Raw genomic sequence first — 25,080 nt, forward strand, 5'->3', positions numbered from 1 at the left:
AACAGCGAGGGAGAGAGTATAGTACAGACATACACACAAAGCCACACATTAGCAGTGCTCAAAAAAAGTGAAAATTGCTGATGGATCACATTGTAACATGAGCTATTTTTGACAATAATATAATAAATGACATGCATGCAGTTTTGCAACTGCCGCGTTGTTAAGCATTTCCTGTCAGAGTGTCAGTAAGAGCAGCGTGACGTCACAGAGAAACCACATGACTGATGAAGAAAACATGATAAAACACAAAGTGCCGACCCCAAAGAGACCAGACCACACTGCTTCTTGTTGACTGAATGCCCGTTTAAAGACTAAAGTCTGATTGATCCATGTATCTGTTTTGACAGCTAGAAACAGATATGAATTTTTACCCAATATTGGTGCTGTTCACCTTTTTCTGGACCTCAGGTAGGACTCTGTTTTAACTTGTTGATTGTTTTAATGCGTTGATTGATTACTAAACTCACTCAATGGTTTTTGGCTAAAATGCATACCTCTGACTTGCTTTTACATTGTGAATCCTTAAGTGTCCTGTCATCAAGGACTAGTTGGAACACATTCCTGTATATGTACTGGGAAAGGTTTATTCCTGTCAGGGTCGTAGTCTAGATGCGTTCATGTTAAAAAATCTCACCAGGTTTGGTGAGTCCCAGATCTACAAGCCCACATGTCATGGATTTGTTGTGTTTTGTTGTGAATTTGTTTGAATTTTGTTGTGAATTTGTTGTGAATCAACAATCAAGTTTTTATTTGCCAGTAACTAGGAGCAGTGGAATGCTGTTGTTCCGCAAATTGTGCTACAATATTATATTAAAGCAGAAGTAGCAAAAGTTTTTATTAAAAAAAATTACGCACCATTATAATGTTCTTATTTTGATCATAAGACCCAATTACTGAAAGTCAGTCGGGGGGCATACTTAGACTAGTTATTGGTTAGACATGGGTTAAGGTTAGGTTTAGGTGTGCTGCCCCGTGGGAGGTTAGGGTTAGGGTGAGGGTTTGAGATAGGTTGTATCGACAATATGTCATTAGGAGTACTACTAACTAAACCATACATGGTAAATGGCGGCCCGGGAGCCACATGCGGCCCCCACCTTCACATACAGTAATGCGGCCCGCAGGTTAATAGCAGAATACTCATATATTATTGAATTCAGCTAATTACTACAATTCAAATGCTATTGTCTTAAATTAAAAGGTTACTTTTAATTTCAATTCAAAAATAGCAAAAATAAATGAATATAGAAGATAGAAGCGTGCAAACTTTATCCCCAGACTATAGATCCCCCCCCCCCCCCACCTCCTTGCTGATGCAGTGACTGTCCTGTTTCTGGTTTAGCTTTACGCACAGGACGCATGAATCTCTCCCTCTCCGGTCAGAGTGGGTTGTTGTTTATTTGCATGGCTCAGAAAAGAAGTAACATGAGAACGTTATCGAGTTGTATAGGAGGAGGAGAAGGAATGTGGAAGGTCAGCAGATTGTATTCTGGTGTTGTGCTGCTGGCTGCTATAAATGTTAATATAGACCTATGTCTTCTATTGTGTTCTGAAGGTCAGGCTGCTGTACTGCCACTAGTGTTAATGTTATATTTTGTATTGTGTTCTCGGCTGCGCTGCGCCGCACTGCCTGGGTACATATACTGTATGTGTCATGCAACTCATTCTGGACGGGAACCCCTTTTGGTGAATTTAGCATTATGTTATTCTTTAGCTGTTGAAAAATAGCAGATCTACAAGCTCATAGCACAGCACCAAGCTTGTAGATCTGCTATTTTCTTTTAATAGTGAAAATGTGGCGCAAATCTTTGAATATATATATATTCTTTCAGAACGAACTTTTTTTTAACTAAAATCTTTGCTACTGGGGGGGGGGGGGGAACAACATATTTTCAGATGGGGGTCAGCGGCCAGTTACATATATTTTTGGGGGTCCTTGACATGAAAATGTTTGAGAACAACTGACAGCTCTCCCCTGGAGTTGTCTCCTTTGTTAGTCTCAAACAAAACTCAGGATTCCCTCCCAAACATTTCCACAAGCCTCCCTTATATACCAGGTGAGACCCCACCCACAATGATTAGTAATTGGACCAATCTACTCAAACAAGGTAAACCATGACCCATGAGTTAGACCCACTATACAATTACACATTTCCTTCATAGAGTCTGAGGCCCTCATTTATCAACCGTGCGTACGCCAAAATATGGGTGCACGCCGAAATTGCCGACATTTTTGACATTTACCATTTCCGCCAAAGCTTGAAATTGAACGTGACAACGTTGAAAATCCACGTTTGCTCCTCAGCTGGCGTACGCATTTTTTTCTGTCTTACACAAGCGGAGCAGCCTTGTCTGAACTGCTGACACTGTCACAGGCATCTAAACATATGTTTTCACTCCTAAAATGTTAATATAAAACGGTATGTGTATGTAAAAAACAAAAGAGAGATTTCCAACTTTACAAGTAATTAAAATCGCGCAATTAAAAACAATATAACATGTTTACAATGTATTAGTTTGTGCTTAATCAAACACTTGTTATGCGAGCGCACTTGTGAGATGATTTTGGAGCGCATGCGGACGCGCGGTGATGCGGCATATGCGATTATGATATATATATTTTTTTAAAGGCATGAATGGACTGCACGCCTTTATTTCCAAGTGACAATGACAAGCATACAATACAGCTTGCCTATTTGTAGTAAGTACTAGCAGGCTATAGGCGTAAGGGGCTTAATCATTCACCATTTATAAGTGCTTAGACAGTTTTGACAGTTCAGATAAAAGCGAGATCATTTTCGGGGCTCGGGAGGACGGGACCGCGGCGTGCGTCGCCAACACATACCAGCGCAAGCGGCAAGCCTTCATCCATATGTTTATGATTCGTTCATCAATGATCAAATCACTACATAAACGTTGATTGTGAGCTGCCTTGACGACATGATAGCCTATCTCTCATGCAGGCATGTCACCCACACCCACAGGACTTTAATATCACAGCAGTGCGCAGTATCACGCCTTCGCCGTGCACTGCGCACGAATGGGTAAAATTAATATAGGCCAGCCTACAAAAACGAATTCCATTCATGGCGATGCGATGTCGATGTGTCATGTATATGCGTGCATGCGTGGACATGACAGCAAAGCAAGCGAGGTGAGAGGAAAACAGACAGGGTAGGCCTACAACTTTATTTAATTCATGCAGGTGTTCGTTCTTTATTTAACAAGACACCAGTGGGCTTGCAAGTTGCGTGTGCTTCTGCGTGTGTGTGTGTGTGTGTGTGTGTGTGTGTGTGTGAGGCGGGCAAGGCACGGGAGAAACCTTTTTTCCATAGTAAAAACTTGTTTCCATGGTTCCCACAGGTCGTAATTCATGTGTTCAGTCGCAAAAACGAGGGCGAGGCTTGATTTCATAGGGCGTGCCAGATAGATTTCAGCCGTCACATTTATTAACGTCAGAACGAAATTAAGGAAGGATCAGCTGTTTGCGATCACTTTATAAATGCCGTGGCGACGTGGGTGTACTACGAAACCTGCACTCGAATCTGTGGCAGATTTTACACTCGATTGATAAATGAGGGCCTCTGAATGTTTTCCAAGGCATCACATCAAACACAAAACAATTATGATAGCATTAGGCAACACAGATAAGTAGTATATGATGCTACACACAGCCACACCTCCAAGGAGCTTGAAGACAGTCAATTAATGGAAGCAGCTGTGCAGTGTGTGTTTGTAATGTTCAGTTTCACATTGTGGAGTCTTCTAGTGTCTATAGGGCACGGGTTGCCCCGTGACACCATACATGGTAAATGGCGGCCCGGGGGCCACATGCGGCCCCCACCTTCACTTAATGTGGCCCGCAGGTTAATAGCAGAATACTCATATATTATTGATTTCAGCTAATTACTACAATTCAAATGCTATTGTCTTTTTTTAATTAAAAGGTTACTTTTCAGGATTCCAATTCAGAAATAGCAAAAATAAATGAATAAATCAGGATTTCAATTAAAATATAGCAAACATAGCTGATCTACAAGCTCAAAATGCATTATCAGTTCCTCCAGATCTGCCATGTCTGCCGCGTCACGCCGTTGACCGTTGTACGACAAAGCATAGACTGCTGCCTGTCTGTCTGTCAGAATGCTGAAGCACTGAGAAAGCTGTTACGCCTTTTGTCTTTGTCCCAACTTGACTACAGGAGTAGTGGTCTCAAAAACATAGAGGAAAACTTGACAGAAAAAGACTCGCTCACTATATAAAAAATAAAGGAAAACTCTAACAGACCGAGACTTAAGAAAACATTTTTTTATTTTTATTTTAACATAAAAGTAAATTAAAAGTATAGCAAACATTTTGGTCCTAAGACCTTCATCAGTGCTATATATACCGGTAGTCTTTTTCTGTCAAGTTTTCCTGCCTGTCAGAATGACCTCTACTTTTAATCATTTGAGGGAAACAAAGAACACATGTGAGAAACACATCAGAAAAGATAAGAGAAAAATGCCGGTGCGAGATCATGTTAGATGTGTGAAAAGTGACAATACTATTGACAATATCCTAAGGTGGAAGGGCCAAGGATGCCATGGAGGATGCTGTGACCACTAACCCAGCCTTAGCCACTGAAGAGGCAGGACTCAGCAGCCAGGTGGACACCACAGGTGGGTCTGGCACTCTGGCATGGGACGTGCACACATAGACATCAAAGGGGGCTTCAGCCCCTGCCCTTTTGCCCGTCTGTAAAATAACTGCCCTTTCTGTGGTGAAAGAAATGCAAATGCAACTCCTTTCCTTTCCAACATGCTGGAAGGCAGCGCATTCAGGAGAATTGCTATTCTTTTACGAAGTCTCCTGAACTCGAACATATTTGTTTTGAAATCCACTAGCTAAAGAGTGCTGGGTTGCGCCCCAAAAAAAGCTGATCTACAAGCTCTCAACGTGTCCCGGTGCGACGCGTTGTGTGCTTGTAGATCTGCTATTTTCGCTATTTTTGTCCAAAAGTGCCCTCTTACGGGATTTCAGCCCCTGCCCCTCTAACACTTTATGAGGCAAGTTTGCCTCAAAGGGAGGTTATGATGTATATGGAACACACAGATAGACATTTTCAGTAAGCTCTTTATACAGGAACATCAAAGACAACAGATGTAAAGGTAGTGGGGGTTTTCAAAACCACCACTTTACCAAATTGTCCCCTTATATGGTAGTGGTCAACAGGAACACAGTAGGTGCAGCTGCTTGCAGCTGCTATCAGCAAGCCAGATCTTCAGGGTCCATGCTATAAACGACTCTGTGTCCTGACATGTTTTCTCAATTGAGAGACAATATGCTATACTTATAAACAGTTATTTAAGCTATACTAATGTGAATTGTAGTTCCATATACATCACACTCTCTGCATGTCCCTGGGGTATGCAGGACGCATGTTCATGACGTCTAGATATTAGATCTATAGGACATTTATTATGATATCTCTGCTGTGGGGGAGAAACCAACTCCACAATGTTCATTAAAAAAACTATTTTAAATAATGCACACTGCCTCATCAAAATTGATATTGTGACTTTATATATTGTCAATTGCTATTCCCGACAGTGACGATAGATACATTATTTACAATAATATGGCCACAAATCATTAGCAGTCATTAGCATGACTCATTAAAGGGGCATTTCAAACTGTGAGATGCTCGATTCATAATTTGATTTTATCAGACACGCCCCCTCAATTACAAACACTAATTGTAATTTCAAACTCAAATTTGAATACCATGATGGATTCATCTAAAACATCCGTCCTTGGTTCAGGTGACTGAATACTGTAATACGTCAGGGGCCATGCATTTTCTTTCTATAAATAAATAAAAAAGGTATAATTGAAAAAACACAGCCCCTCATGAACTAGAATTAGAAGGACAATTAATTGTTGTTTTTATCTTGTTTGAAGTAATAAGGATAAAATGCACATCAAATATCAAAATATTGAATGAATCATTAACAGGTTAAATACTGTCTGGGGTAGACCTATGTTTGAAAGTGAAATATCCCTTTAAACATCCTGCAGTGTTCACTTTTCTCTCATGCCAATGAAGCCAATTGAATTGAATTGAATTGAATTGTGCACGCATGCACGAGCGCACGCATTTGTAAAATACAAATAAAACGTCTCATTTATTTAAAAATCGATGCATTGTTGCATCGATTTCATTAACACAAGTCGTTTTCCCCATATCATATTTTTTGCTCTGTGTGCGTGTGTAGCCTACATAATTCAAACTGTAGGATTGGTTAATGTGACGGACAGAAGTCATTCCTAATTCCCTTTGCATAGCGTACCGGAGCGCACTCAGAACGCGCCCTTAATTAAGAACCTAACTGCATCTGTGTGTGGCTCTCAGCGGTGTCCCACTATTAGCGACTTTAAGCAACGACGGATACGGCAGTCGGCTCCGGCAACCGGAAATGGATCAGTGCTCGTCTTGATACATAAACCTGCTCTCCGTCGCAGCCCTTTTTACTACGGGAGAACCTACACTACAACGCCATGTCATAACCATGTTTATTGAAATTATAGCTGTCATACATTTACACCGATTGCTCCATCACCTCTCTTATGCTGTGTTCGTCCTGAAAACAGTCGTTGCTTAAAGTCCCTATTGACTGGCTGAATGGCTGATGTTGAACTGCACTGTGGCAGAGAAGTAACAGATAGAAGCGTGCAAACTTTATCCCCAGACTATAGACCCCCCCCCCCCCCCCCCACCTCCTTGCTGATGCAGTGAATGTCCTGTTTCAGGTTTATCTTTACGCACGGGACGCATGAAAATGTGGTGCAAATTTTTGAATATATATATTCTTTCAGAACGAACGTTTTTTAACTCAAATCTTTGCTACTGGGGGGGTCCCTGGAACAACATATTTTCAGATGGGGCTCAGCGGCCAGTTACATATATTTTTGGGGGTCCTTGACATGAAAATGTTTGAGAACGACTGGCAGAAAAATGTCAGGATTTAGAAGGCATTTGTAGAATCGTCCTCAGGTCTAAATGCGTTAAGCATTATGTTATTATTTAACTGTTGAAAAATAGCAGATCTACAAGCTTGCTGAATATATTCTTTCAGAGCCAATGTTCTTTAACTCAAATCTTTGCTTTCCCTGGAACAACATATTTTCAGATGGGTGTCCGCTCCGCAGCCAAATACAGATCATTCTGGGGGTCCTTGACATGAAAAAGGTTGCACCACTGACATAGAAACATAGATTTTCAGAAAACTGTCATGATTTAGATTAGAAGATATTTTGACGAATCGAGCTCAGGTCTAAATGGGTTAAAATGGCCAGGGTCCACTTACTGAAATTAATTAATAGTTACCGTCCGTATGCAATAAAGAGGTTTTCTTCTAAACCAGTGTTTCCCAAACCTTTTTAGCCCGTGACCCAAAAATAAAAATATGTCTCCCCTCCCGACACCCAAACTATAGCCTAGTTAAAATAGCCGATCTACAAGCTCACAACATGTGGCTTCGCGCCGCATTGTGAGCTTGTAGATTGCCTATTTTCACTACTACCTAAACACTTGTTTTCTAATTTATGGAATTTCTTTGATTTTCTTTCTTTGATTTCTTCATGACATTACTTAACATTTTTTATTTGCTTTTTTGGGATTTTCTTTTTTTTTAATGTCCTGAAATAGTAATAATTAAAACAAAATGTAGGAAACAAAACATAAAGGGACCCATAACAATGTGTCCATGACCCACAAATGGGTCCCGACCCCCTATTTGGGAAACAAAGAACAAGTCTAAAATTCAAAATTTAAGGAAACACAGAAAACAGACTTAAATGAGGACATTTTGATCTGTAAGGGCAAACCTTACAGTATACAGTATACAAAAATCAATTGCAATGCTTAATATAATATTCAAATAGTGAAATCTTACCTGAAATAGGTTCAAAAGTAGGTCAACTTCATTACGCTTGCATAATGGCTGCCAAATGAACTACTTTTCTCCAGTGCATTTGGTGCAACAGATAAACCACAACTAGACCCAAGCAGAATGTATTAGTAGAGACGATCCATATTCTCTGTTACAGTGGAACTCATTTATTCTGATATTTGTCTCCTCAGCTCTCCAGACTGAATCACACAACACAACAGGTAAACAAAGACACATTATTATTATTATCATTGTTGTTGTTGTTGTTGTTGTTGTTGTTGTTGTTGTCCAATGGATCCACTGTAGTTATTATTCATTCACAATATATATTGTTAATACATTTGCATTGGTTGGTTAGATATTCATAAAACTTTCACTTATATATGTTTATTTTGATTTATTTTTAAATAGCTAAAATAGCCGATCTACATGCGATGCGATGTTGCGATGCGTTACAGAGACCAAAACGTATAAGCCCTAATAGATAGGAAAATAGTAGATCCACAAGCTCACGTTGTGGGCTTGTAGATCTGCTATTTCCACTGTCTTACTTTATTGCGTGTGCTTGTAGATCGGATATATAGGAACAAGCAGGGAAAAAAAGTTGAAATATGGAAATAAGAGGTTAACGATATTATATCTCAGGTGTGGTATTGACAATAATAAACACAGACATTCATAAATGAACTTCACGCATAACTGTCGATAGCACTGTTGCTTTTTCCTCTTATTGTGTAATAATATCCCAACAACTACTTCCTGTGCCTCAGTGTTCAACAGCACGTGTGACAGCGAAGAGTTCCTGTGTCAAAACAAAATATGTGTCCCCAAGAGCTTTGTGTGCGACCATGACGACGACTGTGGTGACGGCTCAGATGAGCCCAAGGAGTGTGGTGAGTGGACGCTTCTCATACTGAATGAATATGGATATGAATTAATTTGGTCTCAGACGGATAGGAAAATATGTTGTGCCTATATGCGAGATCTTGTTAAAACGTTTCAAACATATTCACAATGTCAAGCTCTATACTTCCTGTTCCAGAGTATCCACCATGTGGCTCCAACCAGTTCCGCTGTGACAACGGCCGCTGTCTCATCCAGAGAGCGTGGGAGTGTGACGGAGAGCTCGACTGTCACGACCACTCAGATGAAGCTCCCAAGAATACTCGCTGCAAAGACCCAAGTAAAAAACGCACACGCACACGCACACACACACACACACACACACACACACACACACACACACACACACACACACACACACACACACACACACATGTAGTGGAATAGATCTCTTACAGTATATACTGTACATACTGTACCTATACTCTCATGTGAGGTGCATGGGGTCATTCCCTATACATATTATACGTTTGGAGAGATATATCAATATTGATTGATTGATTGATTGATTGATTGATTGATTGATTGATTGATTGAATATAATATTAGACAGATATGCAAACAGCTCGAGTACAGTCAAACACAAAAAGTGGACTGGATGGATTGGTTCTATCTAGGTCTTATGTAAACAATAGAGAATACACTATTCTATATTACAAGGTAGGATATTGAAGATATCAGTCACACATTAAATTAATAAACAGATACATTAATAAGAGAACGTCAAACATCATCCATAGACATAACTATAGAACTGGCTTTTTGCTCTTATTCTATAACAATTGGATTGACCTAAACAACTACTTCCTGTGTCTCAGCAAACCTGTGTGGCAGCGACGGGTTCATGTGTCAAAATAAACGATGCATCCCCAAGAGTTATGAGTGTGACGAAGACAATGACTGTTACGACAACTCAGATGAGGCTCACTGTAATAACCCAGGTAAGACGCACGCACGCATGCACGCACGCACACACACACACACACACACACACACACACACACACACACACACACACACACACACACACAGCTATGAGTGCAACTCTAACATCTCCAAATACATTTCAGCAATGAAGACTTTGTGTCGTAAACTTTTACACGATCAGAATCACATTCATCTAAACCTCCTCTGCTTCCATTGCTCTTCGCTTTCTCCGCCTTTCTCTAAGTTTCCACTCCGACAGAGAAGAAATGCTATGTTTGTCACAACGGGAACTGTGTCCAGGAGACATTGCTGTGTGACGGCAAGGACGACTGTGGAGACGGCTCTGATGAGCTCAGCAGCTGCTCTGTTAACGAGTGTCTGAACAGCGAGCTGAGTGGCTGCTCCTCCCAGCTCAGCTGTAAAGACCTCAAGATAGGCTTCAAGGTATGGAATCAACAGCGCCATTTGACACAGATTCCACCAAGACACTGATGAAACACCTGGTCAGCATCACGCTCTGTTCCTGTCTCCTTACAGTGCACATGTCCCAGCGGCTTCCATCTGAAGGACGATGGGAAGACGTGTGTGGACGTAGATGAGTGTAGCAGCTATCCCTGCACCCAGCACTGCAACAACACACAGGGCAGCTTCCACTGTCTCTGTGTGGAGGGTTACCAGCTCAGCCCTGAAGACCCCACCATCTGCAGGTCCACATCTGGTAGGAAACAGTGGGAGCTCAAAGCACTGAAAGCACATTGGTTGTCTATTCCAAGAATAGCAGATATATACGTACATTATACAAGCTCATAGCGCGGCACTATGTGCGGCACTATGAGATCGTATAGCCAGAGGTGGACTTACCCTTGGGCTAGGGTGGGTTGCAGCCCGGGGCCCCCGACTAGGGTGGCCCCCGAAAAATATTAAATAGAATATATATATATATTGTGGGAACTGAACAGAACCGAGACACTCAGTGGTACAGATTATTACAGAATCTCGCCTACAGGCGTCTTTATTTGTATCAACAGACCCGTGGGGTTGGGCTTGAAAAGGTAATCAGAATATCAGGTATGATCAAAACAACAAAAAGAGTCACTGGTGGGAGCTCCAGGCTTTCCCCTCTTTCCCTAGGGGTGGCGCTGGCCGGCTCTGTCCCTAACCAGGTCCCCACGGGGAACGTGTGATTTCGGGGATAATGCTCCTCCTGGCCGAGGCACACTGGCGGGGGTATTCCCTTCCCCGCCTCAACCTCGCCAGCGGAGTTAGTCTGTGTTAACGTCGGGAGCGTGTTGCCTGTAACAGAGAGGGTTCGGTTAGTGCACTGCTTGTCTTGTCTTCACATACCTAATGCTGGTTGCGTGTGTGTGTGTGTGTGTGTGAGTCGCTTACCGCCAGTGCATGGCCCGTCTCTCCGAGTGTCATGTGAGAAGTGAGGGCAGAGGCAGCCTCGCCTACATATTGTCTGTCTGTCTGGCTCCGCAGGTGGTCTTGATTGGTACGCGTGAACTTGAGACAATATGTAGGCGGGGACGTAGCGGCCGTCTACCAGCTGGCCGAGTGGTAGGCGGGGCCTTCTCAGCTGCACTCCGCCCGCTTCCCACTGGCTCTCTCGGGTCCCATGCTTACCTGGCGGCGTGTTGCCTAGCGACATGCCACACATCCTCCCTCCAAGCTTGCCGGTGGCTCCGGAAGCTTCAGTCTCTTCTTCATACCTCCTGGAGAGCGCGTCTGCGTGCGCTATGTCCTTCCCGGGCCGGTGTTGTACGTCGAACTTATAGTTCTGCAGCTCGAGGAACCATCTGGTGACGCGGTCATTCCTGTCTTTGTTGCGGGACATCCACTTCAAGGGGGCGTGATCCGTGATGACGGTGAACTGCCTCCCCCAGAGGTAGTATCGCAGGTGATGAATAGCCCATTTGATGGCGAGGCATTCCTTCTCCCCCGTGGCATAGTTGCGCTCGTGCTTGAGTAGTTTTCGACTGACATACGTTACCGGGTGTTCCTCTCCGTCTATGACCTGCGAGAGCACGGCTCCTACCCCCGTTCCCGAGGCGTCGGTGTGAAGGACGAACGGTTGGCTGAAATTCGGGGCAATGAGTACCGGTTCCTCACATATAGCCGCTTTCAGTGTGTGGAAAGCCTCCTCCGCCTCGGGGGTCCAACCTACGTGGTGGGGCAGGCTCTTCTTGGTCAGGTCATATAGTGGCGCTGCAAGAGTGGCAAAGTCTTTAATAAATTTTTGGTAGTAGGCTATGAGCCCCATAAATGATTTCACCTGCTTCTTGGTGATCGGTCGGGGCCAATCCCTCAGCCTTTCCACCTTCTTCCGCTGTGGCTTGACACAGCCTCGTCCCACCGTGAAGCCTAGATAGTCCGTCTCCGTCAGGCCGATGCGGCATTTTTTAGCGTTGGCTACCAGCCCGGCCTTACGCAGCGCCCCGAGCACTGCCTCTAGGTGTTGTAGGTGTGCCCGCCAGGTGGCGCTGTGGACTACGATGTCGTCCAGATATGCTCCGGCAAAGTCCCTGTGGGGTCTCAGGACCCGGTCCATTAGCCGCTGAAACGTGGCGGGTGCTCCATGGACACCGAACGGGAGGACGGTATACTGAAAGAGGCCCTCCGGGGTGGAGAAGGCAGTTTTTGGCTTGGCCCGTGCCGATAATGGGACTTGCCAGTACCCTTTTGTGAGGTCTAGGGTACTGACGAACCGGGCGGGGCCTAGCCGCTCAATCAACTCGTCCGCCCGGGCCATCGGATACGCGTCAAAAGTTGACACTTCATTCAACTTCCGAAAATCGTTGCAAAAACGCAATGAGCCATCTGGCTTGGGCACTAGTACTATGGGACTGGCCCAGGGGCTGTAGGATTCCTCTATCACGCCTAGTTCGAGCATTTGTTTTACCTCGTCCTTGATCGCTATGCGGCGCGCCTCGGGTATACGGTACGGCCGTTGACGGACCACCTTACCGGGGGTGGTTTCGATATCATGTTCGATGACATGCGTGCGTCCTGGCCGTTCCGAAAACACATCCGCGCACTGGCTAAGCAGCTCCTGCACGTCCTGCCGCTGCGTCGGCGATAGGTCTTCTCCTATGGGGACAGGTGGGGGCGGGGAGAAGGTGGTGAGAGAGGGACGGGGGGGAACAGTGCTAGGCGGGTGCCACTTTTTAAGAATGTTAACGTGGTATATCTGATGTGGCTTTCGCCTGCCTGGCTGTCCCACTCTGTAGTTGACCGGGCCGATGCGCGCCTCCACCTCGTATGGCCCCTGCCACTTGGCAAGGAACTTGCACTCGCTGGTTGGCACGAGTACGAGTACCTGCTCGCCCACCTTGAACTCTCTCACACGCGCCCCCCGGTTGTAGATGCGCGCTTGATCCCGCTGTGCGCGTTCCATGTGTTCGCGCACCATGGGCCAGATTTTGCGCGCTCTCTCCTGTAGCCTGTCAACATGCTCTATCACACTTCTGTGCGGGGACGGCTGCGTTTCCCACGTCTCCTTTGCTATGTCCAACAGTCCCCGGGGTCTCCTCCCATACACCAATTCAAAGGGGGAGAAACCTGTCGACGCCTGGGGGACCTCTCGAATAGAGAAGAGGACATAGGGGATCAGCTGATCCCAATCTTTTCCGTCTATATCGACCAGTTTCCTGAGCATTTTTTTCAACGTTTGGTTAAAGCGTTCTACTAAGCCATCCGTCTCGGGGTGATAAATAGAGGTGCGGATGCGCTTGATCTTTAGCCATTTGTACAGCACGTTTAGCATGCGTGCCATGAAACATGTGCCCTGGTCCGAAAGAATCTCCGCCGGTATTCCGACCCTACTAAATAGCATTAAAAGCTCGTGTGCGACTGTTTTGGCCGTGGCAGAGCGGAGCGGGATGGCCTCGGGGTACCGGGTGGCATAATCTAATATCACCAGTATGTAACGGTGTCCTCTTGCGGATTTTGGGAGGGGTCCCACAATGTCCATGGCTAGACGCTCAAATGGAGTTTCAATAATAGGTAGCGGTACTAGGGGGTTTCTATATGTGGGCCGCGGGGCCGTCTTCTGGCACTCGGGACAACTTTGGCAAAAGACCTCAACAGCCCTCTTAACTCCCGGCCAGTAAAATCTTGCCAGTATGCGCTCATAGGTTTTCTGCACGGCGAGGTGCGCGCCTAACTGATGCGTGTGCGCAAGATACAGCACCCGAGTGACATACTGTTTTGGGACTAGGAGCTGCTCTACTTCCTCTTCTCGCTTGTCCCTAACCACCCGGTATAACAGTCCGGCTTTACACATGAAGTAGGGGAAAACAAGTACACTCACCCCGCTCTGCTTCTGTCCGTTGATGACGTCCACGCGCTGCCGCGCCATCTCCAAGTTGGTGTCGCTCCACTGTGCTGTAGCGAATTCCCCTACCCTCGGAGAGGCGGGGGTGTCTGCGTTGGGGAACTCCGCAAAGGGGTCCGCTCCTGGGGTGCAGGGTGGTCCGGCGTCCCCTTCGGTGCCTGGGTCGTCAGGGCTGTGGGAGCTGTCACTTCCCGAGGCGTCAGACGGAGCTCCAAATGCTGGGCATGCGGGTCGCGTCCCGCGGGGTGGCCGTGGTCTGCTTCGGCGGCGGCGGCGGCGGCCTGCTCGCCTCCCTGGTGGCCTCTCCACGCCGGGTCGCCAGTGGCGTTCGAACAGGGGGCAGTCGTATCCAATCAGCAGGGGGACTGGCAGGGTCGGTACCACGCCCGCTGACACCAGTGTGGTGCCGCGGGTGGTTTGTATATGTATTTCGCATACTGGGTAGTCGCGCTTGTTTCCATGCACACAGCTGACGGGCATGATGGCGTCACTCACAGGCCCGGCATAGTCGGCGTGTACCAACGTCACGGCGCTGCCCGAGTCCAGGAGGGCCTCAGTGTCTACGCCGTTAATCCTCACCGGGAGGTTGGTGTGGCCGCGGCGGTCGGTGCCCGTGTGCAGGCAGCGTCTGCCGGCGTCGGTGCTGTTCGCAGAGGGCATCGGGACATCGCCCCCGTGGCGGTCCGGGCAGGACCAGGACAGGTGGTCAGCCTGGCCGCACACGTAGCAGCGGCGGGCCTGGTCCTGGTTCCGAGGGCTCTTCTCCTGTTTGCTGGTGCGCTGTCGGGGCGGCGAGCGTCCCCTCCTATCCCGTCCTGTGCGCTCTTCCTGTTTGGGTTTCGCTGCTTCGCTCCTGGTACCTCTCATGACGTCCAGGGTCACTGTGTAATTCTCTACTAGGTTCACCAGCTCGTCCACCGAGCCGGGGGCGACCTGGGCTACATACTGTCGGGCCTCTGGCGGCAACATTCTGATACACTTATCGATCATTACTCTATCTACGGGGGGTAAGTCGCCTGCTGTCGTTAGCCAGCTATGAGTCAAACGGCCCAGGGCCGCTATTTGCGCGCGTGGTGGTTGGGAGAGATGGAAGGTCCAGTCGTGGAAGCGCTGTGCGCGTGCCGGTAAGCTGAGGCCCTGGCGAGCGAGTATTGCGATTTTTAGCCGTTGGTAGTCTCGGGAATCAGCGAGGGACAAATCTCCCCACGCCCGTTGTGGTTCCCCGGTGAGGAACGGCGCCAGGATGTTGGCCCAGTCAACCACTGGCCAACGCTCTCGAGCCGCGGTGCGCTCAAACAAGTCAATATACGTCTCGATGTCATCTTCTGGCGTGAGTTTAGTGAGTACTTCGGCTGGGTTGCGCGCAACGTTAGCCTCCCTATGGAAGTGGCGCACTAACTCATGGACAGAGGCTTGTAAATTGTTTTGGCTCTGGAGGAGCGCTTCGATCGCTGGGTCCCTATCCATCTGTCCCAGAGAGGTCGGTGCGGTTCAGTTCGTAAAAAGCCCACTATTCTCCACCACTTGTGGGAACTGAACAGAACCGAGACACTCAGTGGTACAGATTATTACAGAATCTCGCCTACAGGCGTCTTTATTTGTATCAACAGACCCGTGGGGTTGGGCTTGAAAAGGTAATCAGAATATCAGGTATGATCAAAACAACAAAAAGAGTCACTGGTGGGAGCTCCAGGCTTTCCCCTCTTTCCCTAGGGGTGGCGCTGGCCGGCTCTGTCCCTAACCAGGTCCCCACGGGGAACGTGTGATTTCGGGGATAATGCTCCTCCTGGCCGAGGCACACTGGCGGGGGTATTCCCTTCCCCGCCTCAACCTCGCCAGCGGAGTTAGTCTGTGTTAACGTCGGGAGCGTGTTGCCTGTAACAGAGAGGGTTCGGTTAGTGCACTGCTTGTCTTGTCTTCACATACCTAATGCTGGTTGCGTGTGTGTGTGTGTGTGTGTGTGAGTCGCTTACCGCCAGTGCATGGCCCGTCTCTCCGAGTGTCATGTGAGAAGTGAGGGCAGAGGCAGCCTCGCCTACATATTGTCTGTCTGTCTGGCTCCGCAGGTGGTCTTGATTGGTACGCGTGAACTTGAGACAATATGTAGGCGGGGACGTAGCGGCCGTCTACCAGCTGGCCGAGTGGTAGGCGGGGCCTTCTCAGCTGCACTCCGCCCGCTTCCCACTGGCTCTCTCGGGTCCCATGCTTACCTGGCGGCGTGTTGCCTAGCGACATGCCACAATATATATATATATATATATATATATTATATAATATATATATTATTATTTTGTTTTTATTATAAAATGTAAAGTATTGAAATCCAATTCAAGTGAAATGTGTGCCTGCCTCTCTTTTTATGGGCCTGGGTATCCCAAAATGAAAACAAAATAGCACAAAATAGCACCACGCCGAGTGGCCAACACTGTGAAATAGTTTACTGTCTGTCTGTCGAGCACAACAGCTGCTGTCACTGTGTGGGGAGTGAGGACTTTCTTCATCTTGTTTAAATATAAATACTGATGAAACTTTTAAATGAAACAAACATGTTTAGCTCAGCATCATCTAACTTGAATTAACTTGGCATGTGATTAACATTTTTATAAGATGATTGGATCATCCGTGATAGTACTTTTTATAAGCATTGGTTTCATGTTGCGCTGCTGTCTCTGTCAGATCAATAACCTGTCGACATCAGTATCAGTGGGTAACACCCTTCGCTACGAAGGGTAGCGTCCCAGATCGTCCCAGATCCCTCTTACAAACTGCTGCGTACGACAGTAGACTGAAGCTAAGAAGGCTTTCAGGAAATTGTTTTGCTTCTAAGTTCATTCATCCAGGAGGTGTTTTCCCGAAGCCAGATAAGAAGACTCGTAATGCTGTGCTCTTGAGAACTAACTTAAGTAGTGCTTCCTGAAAGCAGGTAGCACGTAATGCTGTGCACTTGAGAACCAGCTGCTATACTACTGAAGATACTGCATAAACTCAAAACCTTTTGGGGAAACAGGTTTGCTGCTAAACGCAGTACCTTAGGAGGCCTGAGTCTGACGTCTCTCTGAGTTGGTTATTTTAATTAATTTATGAATCTTTTTGTTGTCTCTTTTTGTCAATCTCTTTGTAACTGTTATTTTTGTCTATTTTAACTCATTCAGGACGAGAACCCCTGTGTTTTAAGCATAATTTTGAACTTCTATTGAAAAATAGCAGATCTATAAGCTCATATCGCGGCACCGATTGCCGCGCTAAGACATTGTAGATCTGCTATTTTTGAAAAATCATGAAAATCTGGCGCACATCTTTGAATATATATTATTTGAGAGCGAACATTTTTAAGTCATATCTTTGCTTCTGGGGGGGGGGGGGGGGGCTGGAACAACATATTTTCAGATGTGGTTCGGCGGCCAATAACATATAATTGTTGGGGTCCTTGACATGAAGTAATTTGAAAACCACTGACAAGTGACAACTGTCATGATTTAAAAGAATCTGGTCTCAGTCCTAAATGGGTTAACATACATAGATACAGAGTTTGGTTTATTTGCATTTTCTATTGTTCTTTTGGCCTATTGTTTGTTTGTCTGATGTCACATGGCAGGAACAGGTATCTGTTTCTTTCTGTACTAATACTGTGTGTTATTGGTCTAATACAATCTACGGTTGTAAATTATCATTCTTGGTAACTCTAATATTTACATTGCTTTCTCATCTCTTATAAATGATGCTGTGTTCATGAATATGTTCTGTCTCTCCCAAACAAACAAATTAAGCATTGCATTTACGCTAAATAAATGTGATGTCAAATTTTCTCTAGATGTGGAGCCCTTCCTCATCTTCATCACCTCCAACAGACTGAATAAGATGAACTTGAACGGCTACAAACACACTGTGCTCAAACAGGTGAAAACCATTGAACATACTGTAACAACACATCCTATACACGCTTACATCCACCAACAATAACACATTTGAGCCCCTAATGAACTGCATAGACGATATTAAAACCTGGATGGATGAAAACCTCTTATATCTCAATGACAATAAAAGGGAAATCATCATCTTTGGACAACGCTCCAGTGGCTCCACCCCTCCTGTCAACAACCTCGGCCCCCTCACTTCCAATATCAACACAGGCGCAAAATAATCTTGCTGTTATTTTCTGTTGTCAAAACAAGCTTTTATCACCTACGCCTCCTCGCCAAGGTTAAACCCTGCCTCCCCCTCAAACAATTTGAAATGGTCATTCACTCCTTCATCTCCTCAAGGCTGGACTATTGTACTAATACTATGGCATCAACCAATCCTCACTCCGAAGACTCCAATTAGTCCAAAATGCTGCTGTCCGCCTTCTCACCGGACCAAAAAGATTGACCACATCACACCAGTCCTGATATCACACCATTGGCTCCCGACAAAACAAATAATTGATTTTAAGATCATGTACTTTTTTACTTTTAACCCATTCAGGAAAGGAATGTTTCTAAGGATTATGTTATACTTTAGCTATTGAAAAATAGCAGATCTACAAGCTCATAGCGCGCTACAAGCTTGTAGATCTGCTATTTTTTTTTAATTGTGAAAATGTGGCACAAATCTTGAATATATTGTGGGCGCCACTGAACAACGATAGGCAGGAGACACAGCAAGGTTTGCCTACCCGGGCATTTATTGAGAGGATTATGTTAAAGTTCAAATCAGATCCAGCACACACACTTGGTTAACTTGGGTTCTTCCTATTTCCAGGGCAAAACAGTCTATAATTCCTCTCACTCCTATTCCTTCAGGAGTGTTATTTCCATCTGGGTTAATCCTCTTCAGGATTCCTCCATCCCGGGGTTGCCTGTGTAATGAGAAACACTATTTGCACAGAGTCTGAACAAGTGGCAACAGTGAGGGGATGTGTGTTTGTGGAGACCTATACCGCCAGATTGCCACGTCAGTGCTCCCTCCGTGAGTCAGTGGAGAATGAGGCGGAGCGTTTATCTGTACCTTTCAAACATTACGCGCGCAGCGTGGCTGTTGCGTAATTGCTCTGATTGAGGAGGAAGACGGGTAGATACGTGTGGTCAATCACGTGACCCAGGGCGGGTCGCTGTCTTCTGAGCTGTGCTCCGCCTCTGACGCTCCACTGACTCTCGTTGGGGTGGCGCTCTGACGGCCCGCTGTCATGTGACATCCCACAATATATTCTTTCACAGTGAATGTTTTTAACTCATACCTTTGCTTCTGGAAGGACCCTGGAACTACATATTTTCAGATGGGGGTCCTTGTCATGAAAAAGGTTGAGCACCACTGAGAGACACTGAGAGGTCTATAAGGTCTAAATGGGTTAAATCTCTTGCCATATATGGCTGAACGTATACAGCGCTACAACCCTCCCAGAGCTCTGAGGTCTGCTGACCAATCACTGCTGACCGTGCCAACCATCTGAACCCTGGGGTGGCGGCCCCAGAGCTGTGGAACAACCTCCCCCCCTTTATTAGAGCTGCCCAATCCATCGACATTATTAAATCCTTAAATAAAACGTACCTGGATTTTAATGTAATCTGATTTTAATGTGCTCATATATTCCTATATTGTCCATGTATCATGTTTGCCTCATTTGCCATGTATCTGGTTCTACTTGATGTAAATTGCTTTAAATGTTATTTGCTCTAAATGTTTTTTTCTTTCCTGTGAAGCACTTTGGTCAATTTCGGTTGTGTTAAATGTGCTATAAATAAAGGATGATTTGATTTGATACAATTCATACACTGCTTTTGACATGTCGGAATGTATTCGACCTGTCAGAGACTAACTGCTAACTAACTAACTGCTGTGCTGTGACAGTACTTGAATGAAGCGATGGCTCTGGACTTTGACTACAGGCAGCAGATGGTCTATTGGACAGACACCAAGACGATCAGTCGTATGCACATCAATGGCAGTGACGTCCAGGTCAGTGTGACAAATACACAGATGGGAAGTGAAATAATGTCAGAAAATGGTTATACTTGTATTCAAAATGCTTTGTAATATCACTGTTGTTAGACAGTGTGGTGGTAACTAAGCATTTTTACTCAAGTACTGTACATATTAAACACTGTAAGGTACGTGTAATTTCCCAAGTATTTATATTTCCTAATACATACTGGCCTGGTACTCCACTATATCTCAGAGGCATATTTGTACGTTTTACTTTAGTTACTTGCAGTGGAGGACAGTAATGAATGAGGTACTTTGTTTTAGTAGTGTACATTTATGAGTATGTGTGGTTTACTTTAGTATTTCAATCCACTGCATTCCAAAGACGTAATATTGTACTTTTGACTCCACTACATTTCTAGGAAGGTAAAAGGTACATTCTGAATTAACGATCTATAAGCTCACACCGCGTCGCATCAGGACACGTTGTGATGCTTGTAGTGTGTGTGTGTGTGTGTGTGTGTGTGTGTGTGTGTGTTGGGGGGGGTCTAAATACAGCAATACATTGATACTAATTATTTATGTACACATTATACAGTATAGGCTACAAGTACGCCAGTACTTTAGCTCAAGTACACATTTATAGATAAATGTATACTTGCTATACGTTGAGTAATATATACTCAACTACGTATCTACAGTATACGTAGTTGAGTATCTATACTTTGACTCAAGTATACTGGGCTTGAGTACTTTGTCCGCCACTGCTTACTAGTTACTTTGTAGATTTAGATTGTTATGATGTTATAAATAATAACATTCATTATTGAAAATATTCAACATAGTTAGAAAATAGCAGATCTACAAGCTCACAACGCATCATGTCACAATGCATTGTGAGCTTTATAGCATGTATAGACCTGCTATTTTCAAAAAGCCAAATTATGAAATAAGGCTTAAGTGCTGAGAGTTGTGCAAACAAGCAGAAAGGTTGAGTAGTGGCAGTTAGAACACTTTTTAAAATATCCTGTGATATTAATATGTTGAAAAAATGACTTACAAATAGAACAATAAAACGTGGTGAGCACTGCGTGAAAAGAGGAGTTAACGGGCAATTACGGGAACTGTATTTTGCCCGTAAACCTCAAGTTTAGCGGGCATATACATGTAATATACGGTAATATACAGGTGTGATGGTACAATACGGGAGTATATGGTTTTGTTTGTTGGAAAGATTAACGGGAGTTTCCTGTAATATACACATCCGTATTCCAAGCTTTTTGCGCAGTGGAGTATATCCAGAGTGAATGTATGTCTCATTGACAGGTCCTCCACACGTCACTCAGTGCACCAAGGGCTCTGGCTGTTGATTGGGTGGGAGGAAACCTCTACTGGAGTGACACTGTGCAGGACACCATAGAGGTGTCCAAACTAAACGGGGCGTACCGAACAGTCCTGGTCAACACCGGCCTGTATTACCCAGACTCCATGGCTGTGGATGTACGCTACGGGTAAGTGTACTGTGGTGTGGTGATCATGAACCGTATACACTGACTTTATCAACCGTCTTGTGAAACACCACAGATACAAGAATGCTGAATTATATCTAAAAGCTAAACGGATGACATTGCATCATATTTATTTGTTGTACCAGCACTGTTGTGCAGCACTGTTCATTTTTACAGCAAATTCTGATTTAGTCTTAGTCTTTTGAATAACACCATTTAGTTTTAGTCCTATTTTAGTCTTCTGAAATTGTTTAGTCTTAGTCGACTAAATATCAAAATATCAAAATATTGTTAGTCTTAGTCTTAATGCAGTGTACATTTTTTAAGATTTAGTCTTAGTCTTTTGAACAACACAGCATTTTGTTTTAGTCCTATTTTAGTCCTCTGAGTCTAGTTTAGTTTACTACACAACATAAATAACAGTCTTGCAGATATAATTAAATAAAAGTCACATTAGTTATTTTTTTGTATAAGACTAGGATGTATCACATGAGTGTGAGTATATATATATATATCCGATCTACAAGCTCACACAACGCGTCTCACAGAGACGTGTTGTGTGAGCTTGTAGATCAGCTATTTTTGGTGTATGTTCCCCCCAGAATAGGGATGCTGAAGTGTTTAAAGTAAACGTCAAGTATGAAGTTATTTGCATGGAAATTACTAGTTTACGTACCGTAAAATGACATAAAGGTTCTATAAAGTAACAATGCAATTCAGGGGTGCGGTTGACGAAAACCTTATTTTGCGGATCGAGGTGCACTGAGACAAAAATGTTTGAGAACCACTGCTGTACAGACAGTACTGTATGTGTGATTTGTTGTGAATAGTGACCTGACACAGTGTCTCCTCTGACAGCTACTTGTACTGGGCAGACGGGGGCGAGAACAACCCCCACATAGGGAGGATAGGGATGGACGGCACCAACAGGAGCATCATAATGAAGGATGGGATCACCGAGCCCGTGGGCCTGACGTTAGACTACATCAATGATCACATATACTGGAGCACCGGAACGGGGATGAGCATTGAGTTTGCCAACCTGGATGGAACCAACAGACACACAGGTTACACGCACGCACGCACGCACACACACACACACACACACACACACACACACACACACACACACACACACACACTTAGTATGGGGATTCATGGATGCCATTTTTACAAATATTTTGGTCAACACAAATCATAGAGAGCCAAATATAGCTGATCTATACAGGCTCACAATGCGACACGTTGTGAGCTTGTAGATCTGCTATTCTTGGTGAGTGACACCGGTGTGCAGTTAAGTATGTAAGGCATAATTCATGCATGCATGCGCACACACACACACACACACACACACGTACACACACGTACACACACGTACACACACATGCACACAGACGCACACACATGCACACACACACGCAGCCACACACGCACGCATGCCCGCAGCCACGTATGTAAGCACGCACATACGCGCAAGCACGCACCTACGCTCACATGCACACGCACACACGTGTGCGCACACGCTCGCACACGCTCGCACACACACACACACACACACACACACACACACACACACACACACACACACACTATATACATATTTATTGTGGGCAACATTTTGACACTGTAATTGCACGATTCCAGGTCCATTTTACACTCTGTGTTAAAGGAATGCTCCAGATTTGACTGTGTTCAAGAACAGCTTTTGTAAATGTTGTCCATGAGTATAGTGGAAGAAAAAGTAATTAAAGCAGTAAGAACATGATTTACTTCAGAGTACACTTTACTAAAACATTGTATATCTTATTATAAATAGTCTTATTGCTATTTTATAATATTCTGACACTTGTGGTTTTGTGTTTCTGTAGTTCTGAGTCAGGGTGATATCTTTGGTATTACCCTGTTTGAGGAGTACATCTACTGGAGCTCCAGCTCCAGGTCCATCTCCAGAGCTCACAAGACTCAGGGAACCAACCCCACCACACTCATCAGATACCTGAACGATCCATGGGACATCCAGATCTACCACCCATATCAACAACCTGAGGGTCTGTACCACCTACTGTACACAACACTCTCATTATGACTCTGCATAATGTTTTATGACTTCTATTAACTGTCTATCATTGTATTATTATCTGATCTGTTTTGAAAAGCATTACGTCGTATACAGTATAAATACACCCTATAATAATAACAACAACAACAACAACAGCAACAATAATAATAGTCATATTGTGACATAGTAGTAGTAATAGTATTAGTATAGTATAATCGGAATTGGCCACATCGGCCATAAAAATGCCATATTGGTATCGGATCGGTCTCAAAATAATCCAGATCATTTCATCGGTTTACACCAGCAAAATAAATTAAAAATTCTACATTGAATTCATTCATTCATTCACACTTGGAAAAAGAGTATAGTCTATGTATCGATTGGCTTTGGGCCAAGCAGTGTTGTTTTCGTCGACTAAAACTAAGACGAAAAATGTTCGTCGACTACCTATTTTCACTGACAAAAACAAATGGAAACTAAATGAAAACTAAGCTACGATGACTAAAACTAAGACTAAATATACTGACAATTTCGTTGACAAATAAAAACTAGACTAAAATGTTAGTAAGGGACTAGTGGACAAGAGATCCAGTATAAGTCATTTTACACTTGGTTGCATGCTGAAAATAGCAGATCTACAAGCTCACAACGCGTCGCAACGCGACGCGTTGTGAGCTTGTAGATCGGCTATTTTCAGCAAGTGTAAAAACACTCATTAAGACGGCATCAAGACCCGCCAAAATACATTTTAGTCGACTAAATCAACTATAGATTTAGTCGACTAAAACTAGACTAACACTAAGACATTCCAGGTGACTAAAATGTGACTAAAACTAAATGAAGTTTCAGTCCAAAGACTATGACTAGACTAAAATAGAAATTTGCTGCCAAAAACAACACTGGGGCCAAGCCCCTAGAGGACCTATAGGCTTGTTTCCATTGTGGCCCTCTGTATAATATCGGAATTGGTCAGATTTGGTATTGGCAGATATGACCCTGCAAATAATGGGAGATCGGATATCGGTCATTATAATTTCATAACTGTGCACCCCTAAACAGTATTGTAACATAATAGTAGTAGTAGTAGTATTGTATCATAGTAGTATAGTAGTAGTATTCAGGGCTCTCATATTCATTACATGTGTACATGTTTTTCTGCAGTGTCTGCTCATCCGTGTCAGACCAACAATGGAGGATGCAGTAACCTGTGTCTGCTCTCACCTGGAGGAGGCTACAAGTGTTCCTGTCCCACCTACTTCTACTTGGCAGCGGACAACAAGCAGTGCATGTCCAGCTGCACTGCCAGCCAGGTGATTCACCTCCAGTTCACTTGTGTTATACGCGTTTATGTCTTTATAGGTCTCGTGTCTGCTGTCGATAGTCATTCTAAAGATGTGTTTCGTCTCTCCCGTCAGTTTGCTTGTAAGAACTACAAGTGCATTCCGTTGTGGTGGAAGTGTGACACGGCAGATGACTGTGGGGACGGCTCAGACGAACCTGCAGACTGCTGTGAGT

General features: G+C 44.6%; 1 long non-coding RNA gene across 1 annotated transcript; it reads left to right on the top strand.

Moving 5' to 3' along the window:
- Nucleotides 1–4,573: 4,573 nt before the first annotated feature.
- Nucleotides 4,574–8,813, top strand: LOC308331422. The gene is made up of 3 exons (XR_013965599.1): nucleotides 4,574–4,658; nucleotides 8,123–8,152; nucleotides 8,702–8,813. It is a non-coding gene; the product is annotated as an uncharacterized lncRNA (long non-coding RNA).
- Nucleotides 8,814–25,080: the final 16,267 nt, after the last annotated feature.

The sequence above is a fragment of the Protomyctophum bolini genome (genome assembly GCF_963924005.1).
Source record: "Protomyctophum bolini genome assembly, chromosome: 17".
Classification (NCBI taxonomy): Eukaryota; Metazoa; Chordata; class Actinopteri; order Myctophiformes; family Myctophidae; genus Protomyctophum; species Protomyctophum bolini.